The 13,805-nt window shown below is 43.5% G+C and overlaps 1 long non-coding RNA gene and 1 pseudogene across 1 annotated transcript; both read right to left on the reverse strand.

Moving 5' to 3' along the window:
- Positions 1–5,258: 5,258 nt before the first annotated feature.
- Positions 5,259–7,013, reverse strand: LOC120640976 (annotated as a pseudogene).
- A 4,706-nt stretch (positions 7,014–11,719) lies between these two features.
- Positions 11,720–12,084, reverse strand: LOC120643027. The gene is made up of 2 exons (XR_005662832.1): positions 11,997–12,084; positions 11,720–11,910 (listed from the first exon to the last, which is right to left on the reverse strand). It is a non-coding gene; the product is annotated as an uncharacterized LOC120643027 (long non-coding RNA).
- Between the last annotated feature and the right edge of the window lie 1,721 nt (positions 12,085–13,805).

The following is a 13,805-nucleotide window of genomic DNA, read 5'->3' on the forward strand; positions in this document are numbered from 1 at the left end:
TGAAAGAAGCAGAACCACAGGCTGATGATCCCAAACCGAAAGAAGCAGAACCACAGGCCGATAAAACATGGCAACATAAAAATATATCGAAGGTGTATACAAGGAAAAAGTTTGGATCTCAAGCACAAGCAAGAGAGGTAGTTCCAGTATCAACTACAGAACAATGTTCTGCATCCTCAGTCCCTCACGAAGAGCTGGAGATCATTGATGTCACATCAACCTCAGAAACAGAAATTGAAGCCTCCTCTCCAGCTGATCTTCCCATTGCACTACGAAAAGATGTACGAGCCAGGGCTGGAATCCCTCCACCGAGGTATGGATTTGAGCATGACATTAGTAACTATGTCTCTTATGCATCTTTGTCTCCTGCATATTGGGCATTTGTTACATCACTACAATCCATTGTTATTCCCAAAGATTGGAGAGAAGCAAATCATGATCCTAAATGGCGAGAGGCTATGTTAGAGGAACTGAGAGCTCTTGAAAAAAATAAAACCTGGGTTCTTGTGAAACTGCCATCAGGAAAGAAAGCTGTGAGTTGTAAATGGGTTTTTACGGTGAAGCAAAATCAAGAAGGGAAGGTACAAAGGTACAAAGCAAGGCTTGTTGCAAGGGGATATAGTCAAACTTATGGAATAGACTATGATGAAACATTTGCACCAGTGGCTAAGATGAGTACGGTGAGAGCTTTAATCTCATGTGCGGCAAACTTTGGTTGGCCATTGCATCAACTGGATGTCAAGAATGCTTTCTTACACGGTGATCTACAAGAAGAAGTGTATATGGAGGTCCCTCTAGGATGTTCTAAACCCGACACAGCTGGCAAGGTGTGTCGATTGAGAAAATCATTGTATGGTCTTAAACAATCTCCTCGGGCATGGTTTGATAAATTTAGACGTGCACTCTGTGAAATGGGCTACAAGCAATGCAATGGGGACCATATAGTTTTCTATCGACATTCTAGAAGAAAGATCACAATCTTGGCGGTATATGTGGATGATATTATCATTACAGGTGATGATGCAATAGAGATTGGACGCATAAAGGATAATTTAAGTGAGAAATTTGAGGTCAAGGATCTCGGTCAACTTAGGTACTTTCTTGGTATTGAAGTTGCTCGATCTCAAAAAGGCATATTTCTCTCACAAAGGAAATATGTTCTAGACTTACTAAGTGAGACTCACATGCTTGCATGCCAGCCTGTATCAACACCCATCGATCCAAATCATAAGCTGTCTGCTGAATCTGGAGATCCAGTGAACAAAGAGAGATATCAAAGATTGGTTGGAAGACTTATATATCTCTGTCACACTAGGCCTGATATTGCATATGCTGTTAGCGTTGTGAGTAGATATATGCATGATCCAAGAAGCGGGCATTTGGAGGCAGTTTACCGGATACTAAGATATTTAAAAAATAGTCCTGGAAAGGGACTCATGTTCAGAAGTCATGGCCATCTGAATGTTGAGGGATATTGTGATGTCGATTGGGCAAGCTGCCATGATGATAGGCGATCAACATCAGGATATTGTGTGTTTGTTGGAGGAAACTTGGTGTCATGGAGAAGCAAGAAACAATCGGTTGTATCTCGATCAACTGTTGAAGCTGAATACAGAGCCATGGCACAAGGTGTTTGTGAGATCTTATGGGTTAGAAACCTTTTATCTGAACTGAAAGTGATGAGGAGAGGTTCGTCAAGGTTGCATTGTGATAACAAGTCGGCTCTTAACATTGCCAACAACCCTGTTCAACATGACAGGACAAACATGTTGAGATCGATCGTTTCTTTATCAAGGAAAAACTAGATGGTAATATTATATCGTTGAACTATGTAGCATCTGGAGAACAGATTGCAGATTGTCTAACCAAAGGTTTAGGATCAAAGGAGTGTGAGTCAGCATGTAACAAGATGGGGATGATAGATATCTATCGCCCATCTTGAGGGGGAGTGTTGGGTAGTGTTGAGTTTATTGGGCCTAGAGCCCAGCCCATGTATGTAATGTGTATATGTAGCACTAGCAAGCAATGGAGAACTACTAGATTTTTCCAAACCTCCACAGACGGCAAAAATGCCTGTCACAGACTCACACAAATTGATTGTGGAGGCATCACTCTGGAGGATCTCTCGTCAGTCGGTAACTATTCGGTGTATCGACGCTTCAGCACGCTGGCTAGCTACCAACGGATTCTCGTACGATTACATGCCAGGATGTTCGGCTTTTGAGTTAATGACAACAGAACTAAGCATGTTGTAGTTGCTAGTCTAAATAAGGACTCCTAAATGTCATTTACTGGTTCTGCTACAATTTCTTCAGATGTATAGCCAAATCATGGCTACATTATATGACTAGAAATCTTGAGAAAACAAGGTAGAAACTTAATCTTGCCATTTAGGTCATTATGCTTTTTTTTAGATGAAGGATAATAAACCGGTCTCTGCAATCAAGGCTTTGATCGCATACAACCAACGAGATTCTACCCTGCAGCATATAAGCCGCACACCACATAAAGTGACACGATACAAGAGATTTAGATCACCCCAAAGAGACAACAATAAGATCTAAATAGATTCTAGTTATCAATTCTCTTGAAGATATTCCACCCAGCTTTGCTCAAAACGTCCATAGCTGTTATCTCCAAACTCTTGCAGCCTCTTAGCAGTAGGAGTTTCTCTTCCTCTTTAGAAAGGAGCGCCCAACACCGTATCCAGTGTGTCCCTCTGAAGATCACCTGCATACAAGAATTAGTTTTTGATTTTTGAAATACCACGTCATTACGACACAACCACAATGCCCAACACAAGGCTGCAGTACCAATTAACACTTGATTTCTCAACTTAAAGGGGAAACTCTTGAGCCAAGAACCAAAGAGATTTGCAATACTACAAGGTGGTTGAATGCCAAAAGACATACTAACTATATTCCACATCAAGCGTGCCAGATGGCAACCAAAAAACAAGTGCTGAATAGTTTCATTATTACTACAAAAACAGCATTGCACACTTCCTTTCCATTTCCTCTTAAGAAGGTTATCTTTAGTTAGAATGACTCCTTGTTGTAGATACCAAAGAAAGACTTTTATCTTGAGTGGAAGCTTCACTTTCCAAGCAAAGCACTCGGCTGGCAACCCAGCCCCTTTCATTAGTTCCTTGTACATAGAGCTTACTGTAAACGTTTTGCTCAAGCACCAGGAGAAAGCATCCTTGTGTTTATCAAGCTGTATACATGTTACCTCTCCTACCAGTTTATGCCACAAATCCAAGTTACTCCCAGTTAAAGCTCTTCTAAAAGAAATCCCTATAGGAGTTGTACTTAGTACTTTGGCCACAGTGACATGCTTTTTCCTTACGATGTTATACAGGGATGGAAATTGTTTCATCAAAGGCTTATTTCCAATCCACAAGTCCTCCCAAAACCTAACCCGGTTGCCCTCATGTACAACAAACCGACCCCTTTCCAAAAAAATCGTTTTTAACTTCCATCAGCCCACTCCAAAATTGCGAGTCGCCCTTCCTCTTTTCCACTTGGGACAAAGTTTTATTTTTGAGGTATTTCTTCCTCAGCAAATCTTGCCACAGGCCTTCCTCATTTAAGAGTTTAAACAGCCACTTGCTCAATAAGCATTTGTTTTGCGTGTCCAAGTTTATAATCCCCAGCCCACCAACACTCTTTGGCTTACAGAGAATGCACCATTTGGCCAATCTATATTTTTTCTTATGTTCGTCACATTGCCAAAAAAATCTAGACCTGTAATAATCTAATTTCCTTAGAACACCTTTAGGTATTCTAAAGAAAGACAGCATAAACATTGGTAAGCTAGAAAGCACTGAATTGATTAGCACTAATCTTCCTCCTATCGACAACATCTTACCCTTCCAGCTGCTAAGTTTTTTCTGAAATCTTTCTTCGATGATCCCCCGATCCTTATTTGAAAGCTTGCGGTGGCTCATAGGAATGCCCAAGTACCTAAAAGGTACCACTCCTTCCTTGCACCCAAACAAAGCTACATACGCATCGACCTTTTCTTTTGCCTCCCTGAAACAAAACAACTCACTTTTATGGAAGTTGATTTTTAGCCCAGATAATTTTTCGAAAGCATATAGTACTGTTTTCAGATTCTCAGCTTTATCTAAATTATCTTCCATAAAGAGGATTGTGTCATCCGCATATTGGAGGATTGAGAGCCCTCCTTCCACAAGGTGAGGTACTAAGCCTATGAAGTGATCAAGCTTTGTAGACCTTTCAATTAGGACAGCCAGTATATCTGCCACCAAATTGAAGAGTACAGGAGAAAGAGGGTCTCCTTGTCTCAAACCTTTTTTAGTTTGAAAAAAGTGCCCCATGTCATCATTCACCTTAACGCTCACACTCCCACCAGTGACAATTTTATCTACCCATGCACACCACCTCTCCGAGAAACCTTTCATTCGCAGCACTTGCTGCAAGAAAGACCAATTAACCTTATCATAAGCCTTCTCAAAGTCAATTTTAAGGATAATGCCACTCTGCTTTTTCCTTTGGAGTTCATGGATCGTTTCGTGCAGGACGACCACTCCTTCTAAAATGTAGCGACCCGGCAAAAAAGCCGACTGAGATTGCCGAATTAATTTACTCGCTACCAAGGTTAATATATTAGCCATCACTTTAGTAAAGATCTTGAAGCTCACATTTAGCATGCAAATAGGTCGATACTGCTGGATTTTCTTTACCTCCTTTTGTTTTGGGATCAAAGTTATTATCCCAAAGTTAAGGCTAAAAAGAGGGAGATCCCCAGAGTGAAAATCTCGGAACATGGCCATTAGATCATCCTTTATGAGACTCCAGAACACCTGGTAAAATTCAGCAGGAAACCCATCTAGCCCCGGAGCTTTGTTATGTTTCATTTGAAAGATGGCGTTGCGAACTTCTTTTTCAATGAAATCTGCAGTTAAGATGTCATTCTCCTGCTCAGTTACCTGAGGGATATCTTCCGTAATTGACTCTACCAAAGAAAAATTATTTTCTTGATGTTGTCCGAAGAGACCCTTATAGTATTTTGTTATATACTTCTTAAGGTTTTCATCTCCTTCAATTATTCCTTCATCTTGCTCTAGCCGAAAAATTCTAGTTTTTCTTCGCTTGCCACTAGCCACAAGCTGAAAGTACTTTGTATTATCATCTCCTTGTAATATCTCCGTCGTTTTAGCTCTTTGGAACCATTTAAGCTCTTCCAGTCTAAGGAAGTGGGCCAAACAATGTCGTTTCATTTGAAAGATGTCATTATGCTTATGCCTGAAGCAAGGCGCTACTATCATTAGATTCCACAGACCAGGTTACAATAGTATTGCCGTTGCAGATTCTAGATCAATTCGAGCAGCTGACTGATCATAGGTGCACGTGCACCTATTTATCAGTTATCTCTATTGTACAAAGGAGGTTCTCACTTCTTATGATGCGAACACTGTATAGTACTATGAAATGTGAACTTCCATACTGCACGTTAGATGCTGATGGGGTGACCAAGATGATCGCTGCAGTTGGTGGATGAAATCATGAAACTACATATTGCTCCAGCTTCCCTGTCCACTCCTGCCGTGGTTTCAGGGTGATCGCTCTCTCCACCGCGGCCGCATCAACCCAAAGCATCTGCTTGTACTCCTCATCACCAAAGTCCACCATAGTCTTTGATTTATTTTCCCACGGATTCAGCACAACTGACAGGATTACATACAGGATTACAATGAGAAATCCGTCATGCTGTTAACAATTAATTTTCTGGTAGGTAACTAAGGGCAACATGTCTTACCAATGTCAGGAAGTCCTTCCTTTCTTATGACAAATGAGTGTTTCTTCTCATAGCCAAGAACTGCTACTGCATTTGGGGAGCAAACATAGACTCGATTGACCTGTATAGCAATTGAACAAAAGACTAGAAATATTGAGCACCTAAGATAGAAAAAAATCCAGTGCAAACGACAACTATAGGCTAGAATCTTCTACAGTTATGCTTTAAGTATCAACAAAGGCTAGCACATAGTTATATGTATGACTATAGCAAGGAAACTGCAGCAATTTACTTGCAAGACTTAAGTTTCCACTAGTTTGAGCAGACTTAGAAAGTTTTATTGCATCAATACATCCTTTAAAGTACTGGGGGAAAACTTCACCTCTGACTCAAATGTTATAGTGTCTCCTTATTTTGTAAACCGTTCTTTGTGGCTAAGATTGTCGAGATATTCAAGGGCCTCCAGACCTTCTATCCTCACCTCACCGTAATTAACAAGACATAGCAAGTCACGCATGGAACGTCAATGAAGGGAGTAGTTAGGTATAAAAAATCGATTGCTGGGCAAATAATGCGGTAATGCCTAACCTGATGTCAGAAACGGAAAGATATGAGTGATAAGCAAATGAGAAACTGAATGGCTTGCCATTGATATTCCTAATGCGTGAGACTAATGACAAGTCCCCGTCTTTCGAAAGAGAGACCCTCATACAAAATCCAAAACTGCAACCAAATTATAGTCAGACATGAGGACTTGAGGAGATTTGCATGAAAGAGCACAGATAAAAATTACCAGGAGAACTCAATTTTGCATGTTGTGATTCAACATGAGAATGCATCTGGATCCCACCGCTGCTTGGGAGGAAGTACTGTAGGGCGAGCGACGGGCAGGGGCCGATCGGCCACCGCGGATGCCTCCCGAGCGACGGGCGGGGGCCGGGCAGCGAGCGACAAGCAAGGGCCGATCCGCTGCCGCGGATGCCTCCAGGAGCGGGGAGCGTCGGTCGTTTGGGAGATGGCCCGTCCTCCCGCCAGGGGACGCGCGTCGGGCGCGGCACGCGCCGCCTCACCGGCGGCGAGCAACGGAATCGCCTTTGGGCATCCTGAAACCCTAGGCGAGCGACGAGACAGGATAATGGATGATGATCGGAATGGATTGGGGAATAAATGAAAAATAAAAGAATGATAAGAGAAAGATAAAATAAGATATCACAAATAATTTTTCCCGTAATATCCTTATACTACCTATACTACCTAGCTATACTAGCACATACTCCTAATCAATGTTAAGTAGTATAGAATAAATCTACACCGTACGATGTTTATATACGAGTCCTTTTTCGATAGTAGTATATGGTAGTATTGTGTGTTTATATACGAGTCCTTTTTCGATAGTAGTATATGGTAGTATTGTGCACCATAAAAAGGTCATGTATGAAATCCGTAGAGGCACTTCATTTATGCAGAACATATGTGTTTCACGTGGCCATTTAGTTTGTTGGTGTACCTTGTATAACAAACATTATTTTATTCAGTTATCTGATGAAACGGTGAGAACCATTTGTTAGAAATTGGGCTCACTGTAAAGTAGTATATGATTGATTAGCGAAAATGGGATTGGGCAATTGTGGAAAACAAAGGCTACTCAATCATGTTAGAGCTGCACTGATGTCCCAGTTTTCAGAGCATATGCTGGAAACTTCAACGGGTAGCCATTCCAGACCTGAACAAACATTATCGCCTATACATCGGTGGTCATCGCAGGTTATGGGTGGTGGTTATTATCACCGGTTATCAGTGATATCTACTAGGTAAGATATGAATTAATAGTTGTATATATCGGTCAATGTTGTCATGAAAACCAACTTAGTTCAGGCAGTACACAGCACACTGCACTTGCAGTATAAGAGGTTATGAGTTACGGAACTACTTGACTCTGCCCTTCGGTAATTATCCAGTAATTTTCTTTTGAGGAAACAATTATGCTGTATTGGATGGACAAGTCCGGTGTATACTATACATTTGTGCCATCTGCTCTCGGTGACATCCAAGTCGAACTCCCTGCCATAGGGAATCAAGAAAGTAGCATGACTAATGGACAACATGTAATCCGTGATGGCCTAAGTTTTTCGAATTAGTTACTAACAGTTTGACCTTTTGCAAGATCGACTCAATTAACTATATGCTGCTAAATAAGTTGCATGCTACCTGGCGTCGATCGAGCTGGGTGCATTATATTCAAGGACAAAAGAACCTTGGCAAAGAGTTTCGATCTTCACATAAGCAACTGAAATTTGCGAGGCACGAGGAATCCACACAGTTCCCTGATTATTTTTCATCATCTACCAGCCCACATCTGAAGGCATGGGATGCGGTTCTCATGATCAACGACGAATAGAGCAACATGACCTGAGGATTTTGACTTGTACCCAACCCCTTCCGAACCGAACAAGCCTAAGGTGATTTCCACCCACAACATAGTCTTGGAATATATGAGAAATGTATGCCATTATGACACCTTTTGTCATTATTGTTCCATAATTATTTCAGCTTTCCCTTCAATGTGTTCCTTGGCCCAAAACTAAATAAGCTTTGTTAGAGCAACTCCAACAGCCTAGCTAAATTGATTTGGCTGGATAAATTTGAAGAAATAGCAGTGAAAACCTCATCCAACAGACTCTCCTTCCTCGTCTTCTCGCAATTCCAGTCGGCATTTTTCTCCCTCCGCTAGCCTTTTCCCCGAGCGCCCTCCCCTCGCCATCTTGCTCCTCCCGCGTCGCTCGCGCCTGCTCCCGCCTGCTCGCGCCGACACCGCCACTCCGCCCCTCCCTCGCGTGCAGAGCAGGGAGCCCCCGCGACGCAGCTAGCGGCCAGGCTATTCGCCCCTACCTCACGCTCCGGGCAGGGAGAGCCGGCCAAGCCATCGGCGGTCGTCCGTCCCTCGCTCGCACCGCAGAGCGGCCAAGACGCCGTTAGCCAGCCCGTCCGCCCCTCCCTCGCCCGTCGTCTTTCTCCTGCGCGGGCGGCGTGGCTCCTAGCGGTCTGGGTCGCTTGCTTTGCTCTCGATTCATGGCCTTGCTCCGAGCTATTTTTAACTAATCAATTTTAGGTCTGATACGAATAGAATTGGTTGGGCTCGAGCTCAAATCGATCTGTGCGCACGGTTCTTGGGGAAAGATCGAGTTTAAAGTACCTTGCATAGCTTAGTTCGAGTTCATGATCTGTTACCCATCTGCTTCCTCCGTCCTCTTCTAATCGCACGGCGGCTCCAGCAGGTGGCGCTGCCCTACGCACGCGACGGCGGGATCGAGCAGGAAAAAAATTGTCAAGAAAGGAACGGATGTGGCCCCGTTATGAATATGGAGAGTCCGATTTGAAGAGGCTGTTGGGTTTTCAACTGTTTTAGAAGTTTTATATTTGTTTAGAGAGCTCCTAAAATTTTAAATTTGGCTAGAATTATAGCTAGTTTCTTGGAGTTGCTCTTATTAGTAACGCCATGATGCATTTAGTCAAGTCAACGTACAAGTTGGAACCAACTACACTTTGGTGTTGTTCAAACTCACTTCTCTTCAACGTTTGACACCGGAATATTTTTGGTCTTCCTGAAAAATGGAAAATAGTTGACAGATAGGACCAGACCGTCTGGTCCAGACGTATGTGCGTATAAATTGACTGTTACAAGCTCAACAATGAGCAGCATAGTATAGGATACAGATCACGAGTGACCAAGGCCGTCCTGCATGTTGCGTTGCGGGTGAGAGAGCACAAGAGCGAGTTACTACCGCTGGTCGCCAAAGAGATTTGATCTTCATGGAGGACAATGAAGCATGAGAAGCATCAGGAACAAGAAACGTCCTATTTTCCTTTCATCTTCAAGACATCCAAGACTTCTAAGCGCGCCAGCTTTCATCAGTTCTTGGGATGTCTGTAGTACTGGTGCCGAAGCTGGTAGAACTACTTCACACCGCCAAACGTTTGGTCCGAGACAAGATGCGCGAGCATGTCACAGGAGGTTTGCCGGTGCGTGCGATCCAAATGTTTGGAAGAACAGGCGCGGGCAATGTCCAATGATTGTGCTAGAAAGGTTGTATTTCTCGGTGCAAGGTGAGAGCAAGAATACATCAGGATTTCGGCATAGGTGGGGCAAAGTACTTAGCATGAACCTCCTGTGGCAAAACGTACATGCAATACCCACCGCCTCTACTAATTTATCCTAATTAGGGCCATCGAATTGGTTTAATTACGCACGGTCGATCACTCGACTAGTTCACTTAGTGCCTTAGGAATATTAACAGACGCGAATCCTTGGAGGAAAATAATATATGTTTTTATGCATGAATATTTGCATAATCAAAAATAGTAGCATGGAGATGGCGTACTGCAGTTTTAGAGAGAGAAAAAAACAGAAGTTATCATCAGCCCTTCAGTAGATTACAAATGTCATTCAACATTTCAATCTACTAGGGCGTGTTACAGGTCATAGCAGCGGCGGCTGCCTGTGGACGCCTGCCTTGGGAGGACGGCGCCGGCTCACGGCCTGCGGAGGGCCAGACGGCAGCGGCAGAAACACCGGCATCGTGGGACTTTATCATGGCGAGAGAGCACGGTGAGGACAGCCCTTGAAGCGCGTCTCGACACGAGCCGATGATGCACGCACGCACACGGAGTCAGGACGGAACCCAGGAAGACTATAAAAAACGAACCCTAGGAAGGGGCAGGGCAGCGTCACAGAATCGCCAGATTTCCATCCATCTGCCTGCCTGCAACCATTGCAGAGCTCCAAACTAGGGGCTGTACGTGCATATGACTTCTGTGGCTCCCCCTCTCTATACATTTTTTTTGAAAGCACCCGGAGCACTAGAAAGTCATGTAAGATTTCAGACGCCCACGCTGACCGGATTTAACACAGACAAGACCGTCCGAGTAGTCTCGAAATGCGCCATACTGCAGCACTCACACCACCACGCACGCACGCACACCCCACGCATGCTGCAGTACCCGGTGGAAATCTTGAGCCGAGCGACGCTCGAACTCAGGACCGGCGGCCTCCGCACCTGGAGTGCCCACCGCCCGAGCTAACGCTCGGTTCCCTCTCTATACATCTTTATATATATCCAGCATACACTAGAAGGAACAGCTGCATATATAATGGGTCCGTCACCACACATGTCCCTCAGTGGCCTCGTCAGCATTTCCTTACATGGCTCGTCAGATCAATGAATTTGTTTTTCCTTGCATGTGTTAGACTAGTTGCATCACAGTTGGCTAGTGATTAAATGATCACGCTCAGGATCGGAGCATGGGTGAATTTCACCGAGCAAAAAACCAGCGCAGCAGCATCCTCCAGGGATGCATTCAGGCTTGCGAGGCATCGGGAATCTACCACGCCCAGTTAGGTCAACCCATTCGTGGCCTCTGCCCGGGATTAACTGATCATGTGGTGGTTTCCCCCTTGTGTGCCTGTAGATCAGGACTGGCTGTAGAGGCACAACTGTACGTCGCAGTATGGCTACATGATGCATGCACAGTGCTTGCATTGTATAGGCATTCCGCTACTCAAGGAGATCCACGGTGCTGCACCAGAATTCCGTCCATGCTGCAGATGATGTAGGTCCTATATATTGCTATCGAGCATCCTGAAGATCCAAGGCAATAATATAATAGCTTGCTGTTGATCCATCAAGACATAGACAACCATGACCGGATGACCCGCACTGCTAGAAATATTGCCATTTGTACCGGTCTGCAACCCCCTTGTTAATACCGGGCAGCTGACCGGTATCGCTTGGCCGGTACTAAATGACATACCATTTAGTACCGGTCAAGTTGCCCGGTACTAAAAGTCTTTGTGTCTAAACGCATAGGTTTCCTTTCCCTCCTTTTTTCGTTTTCGTTTTCATTTTTTTTCTCTTTTTCCTTCTTTTTCCTTTTCCACCACACAGTCATTACAATCAAAAAATCACATCACAATCACAAAAATATATTTCCACACCAGTCATCACAATCACAAGAATACCTTTTACAATCAGATAAATACATCTCACAATACCAAATTTCAGAAGAATACATGTCACAATCACAAATTCTTGCCCGAGCAGCAAAGCGTTGTCGTCGCCATAGCAGCTTGGACGACGACCTCTCCGACATCTAGAAACGCCGTGAGCTAAATTATTAGTGCACCGGTAAAAGCACTCCTACAGTAGCTAGGATCGATCAGTGAGTTATTAATTTACCGGAGTCGGTAAGGAGCTCAGATGAAGCAGGCTGCCCGCTGCTGGGGCACTTGTCTCCGCTCACGCTACGGCACTGGTTTGCATCTTTTGAGAGGTGGCATATGTGCTGCTCAACAGTTTGCAATTTTTTGTGCTCGTATGAATACTCTTTAACTTATTGTAAAAGCAATTATGGCTTGGGATAATAATAATGCATTGATTAGGGTGCAAAGCACAGGTGTGATACATATCGGCAAGGATGACCTAGGTATATGGAAATGTAATCCTTGCCAAATCGGAGGAGATCCCGAGGGAGGGGACGCACCATCAGGGTGCAACACCCAATAAAGGCCAACAAGGCCAGCTAATCAACAGCCCATACGATCAGCCTATACATCTCGCTAACCCATCTGGTTCATTTGACGCAAGTTTTTTTTTCGGTATGTGGTGTAGGGATTCCAGTATGACATGTTTGCCTTCAAGGCATCGACCATACTGCAAATACGAAACCGAGCTTGCAACTAGTCAACAGCGATCATACATGGACAGATGAACCACCTGATGAATTTTGTATAAACAAAGTCAAAATTAAAATTTTTTGTCTTGGTGCAAAATTAAAATGACTTATAATTAGAACGGTGGGAGTAGCTAGTATTCCATTTGGAGCTACACTATGGTTGACTAGCAAAATAAAATGCTGGGTTTTTTAGATAAAGAAATGCTGATTAAGATCAATTTGCCAAGTGACCATTTTGTCCCTAACACTAGTTACCAAAAAAGGGCTATTTTTATGTGGATGACAATAGAACTTAGTCTTGATACGTCAACGGTACGCAAACGAACCTACATCACAAAATCAAGTGTGTAGCAAGGCATCTTCCAATAGTAGGCATTCCCTGCTATACATCATGTCACCAAATGGTAGTCAGACTTTTACAGTACCCTCAAGTCAATATGAGCCATCCAATCCACCTCATCTAATGGTTTATATTGATCTACGTATAATACTCATCTTAATTAATGCTAGTATCACAAATATCATTTCAGAGTACCATATGAATCGTATGGGTAGTATTGAAAAAAAGCCGTGATAGAATAATAAATATGTTTATCTAGTAAGCCAAAATTCAATGTTCAATTCAATCGCTTTCCATCCATTTCGTGATGCCATGGTCATCCAATTCATTTTCTTCCCATCCGTCAATTCCTGCTGGCCATATGAACTTCGCACACTTTGTTTACTACAGCATGAACTACTGCAGAGCAGCAAAGGTGTTATCACCAGAGTTCACAGAAACTCTGAAATTTGACCCTGTACCGCAATACTAGCAAGCCCAGCACCTATTCCGATTTCACCCTGGGAGGAAATTTGCAGTGAGAAACAGTGAAGGGCTACAACGTTGCACTCTTGTTTGCTTGCCGTGGTGAAAATATATATGAACCGTGCAATTTGCTTCAAGGTGAGTTATGTAGTTTCAGGAATTCATAGTGTTTCAATGCCAATATAATAGAGTCCTGATGGCTCATCCGAATGGTTAAAATCCCCTCCCGTTTGCTCTCCTCCCCGCGCTTCATGGGAAAAAGGGGGACACGTGTCGCACAGCCTTTGCTTTTGCTATTTTACAAAAAAACCCTCCAGTTTTCTAAATATCGCGGCTAAACCCAGCCCGCCGGGAATGCACAGTAACTGTGTTCGCAAATTTCCCATTCAACCTCTCAAACTAATGTCTATTTCCACATAAAGAAGGAGAAATTCGATAATACTATCATATTTGCAAAAATTTCCTCGAGATGCTTTTTCGTTTACCCCCTCCCGCTACCCCGAACCCT

Source organism: Panicum virgatum, chromosome 7K, assembly GCF_016808335.1.
Source record: "Panicum virgatum strain AP13 chromosome 7K, P.virgatum_v5, whole genome shotgun sequence".
Taxonomy (NCBI): Eukaryota; Viridiplantae; Streptophyta; class Magnoliopsida; order Poales; family Poaceae; genus Panicum; species Panicum virgatum.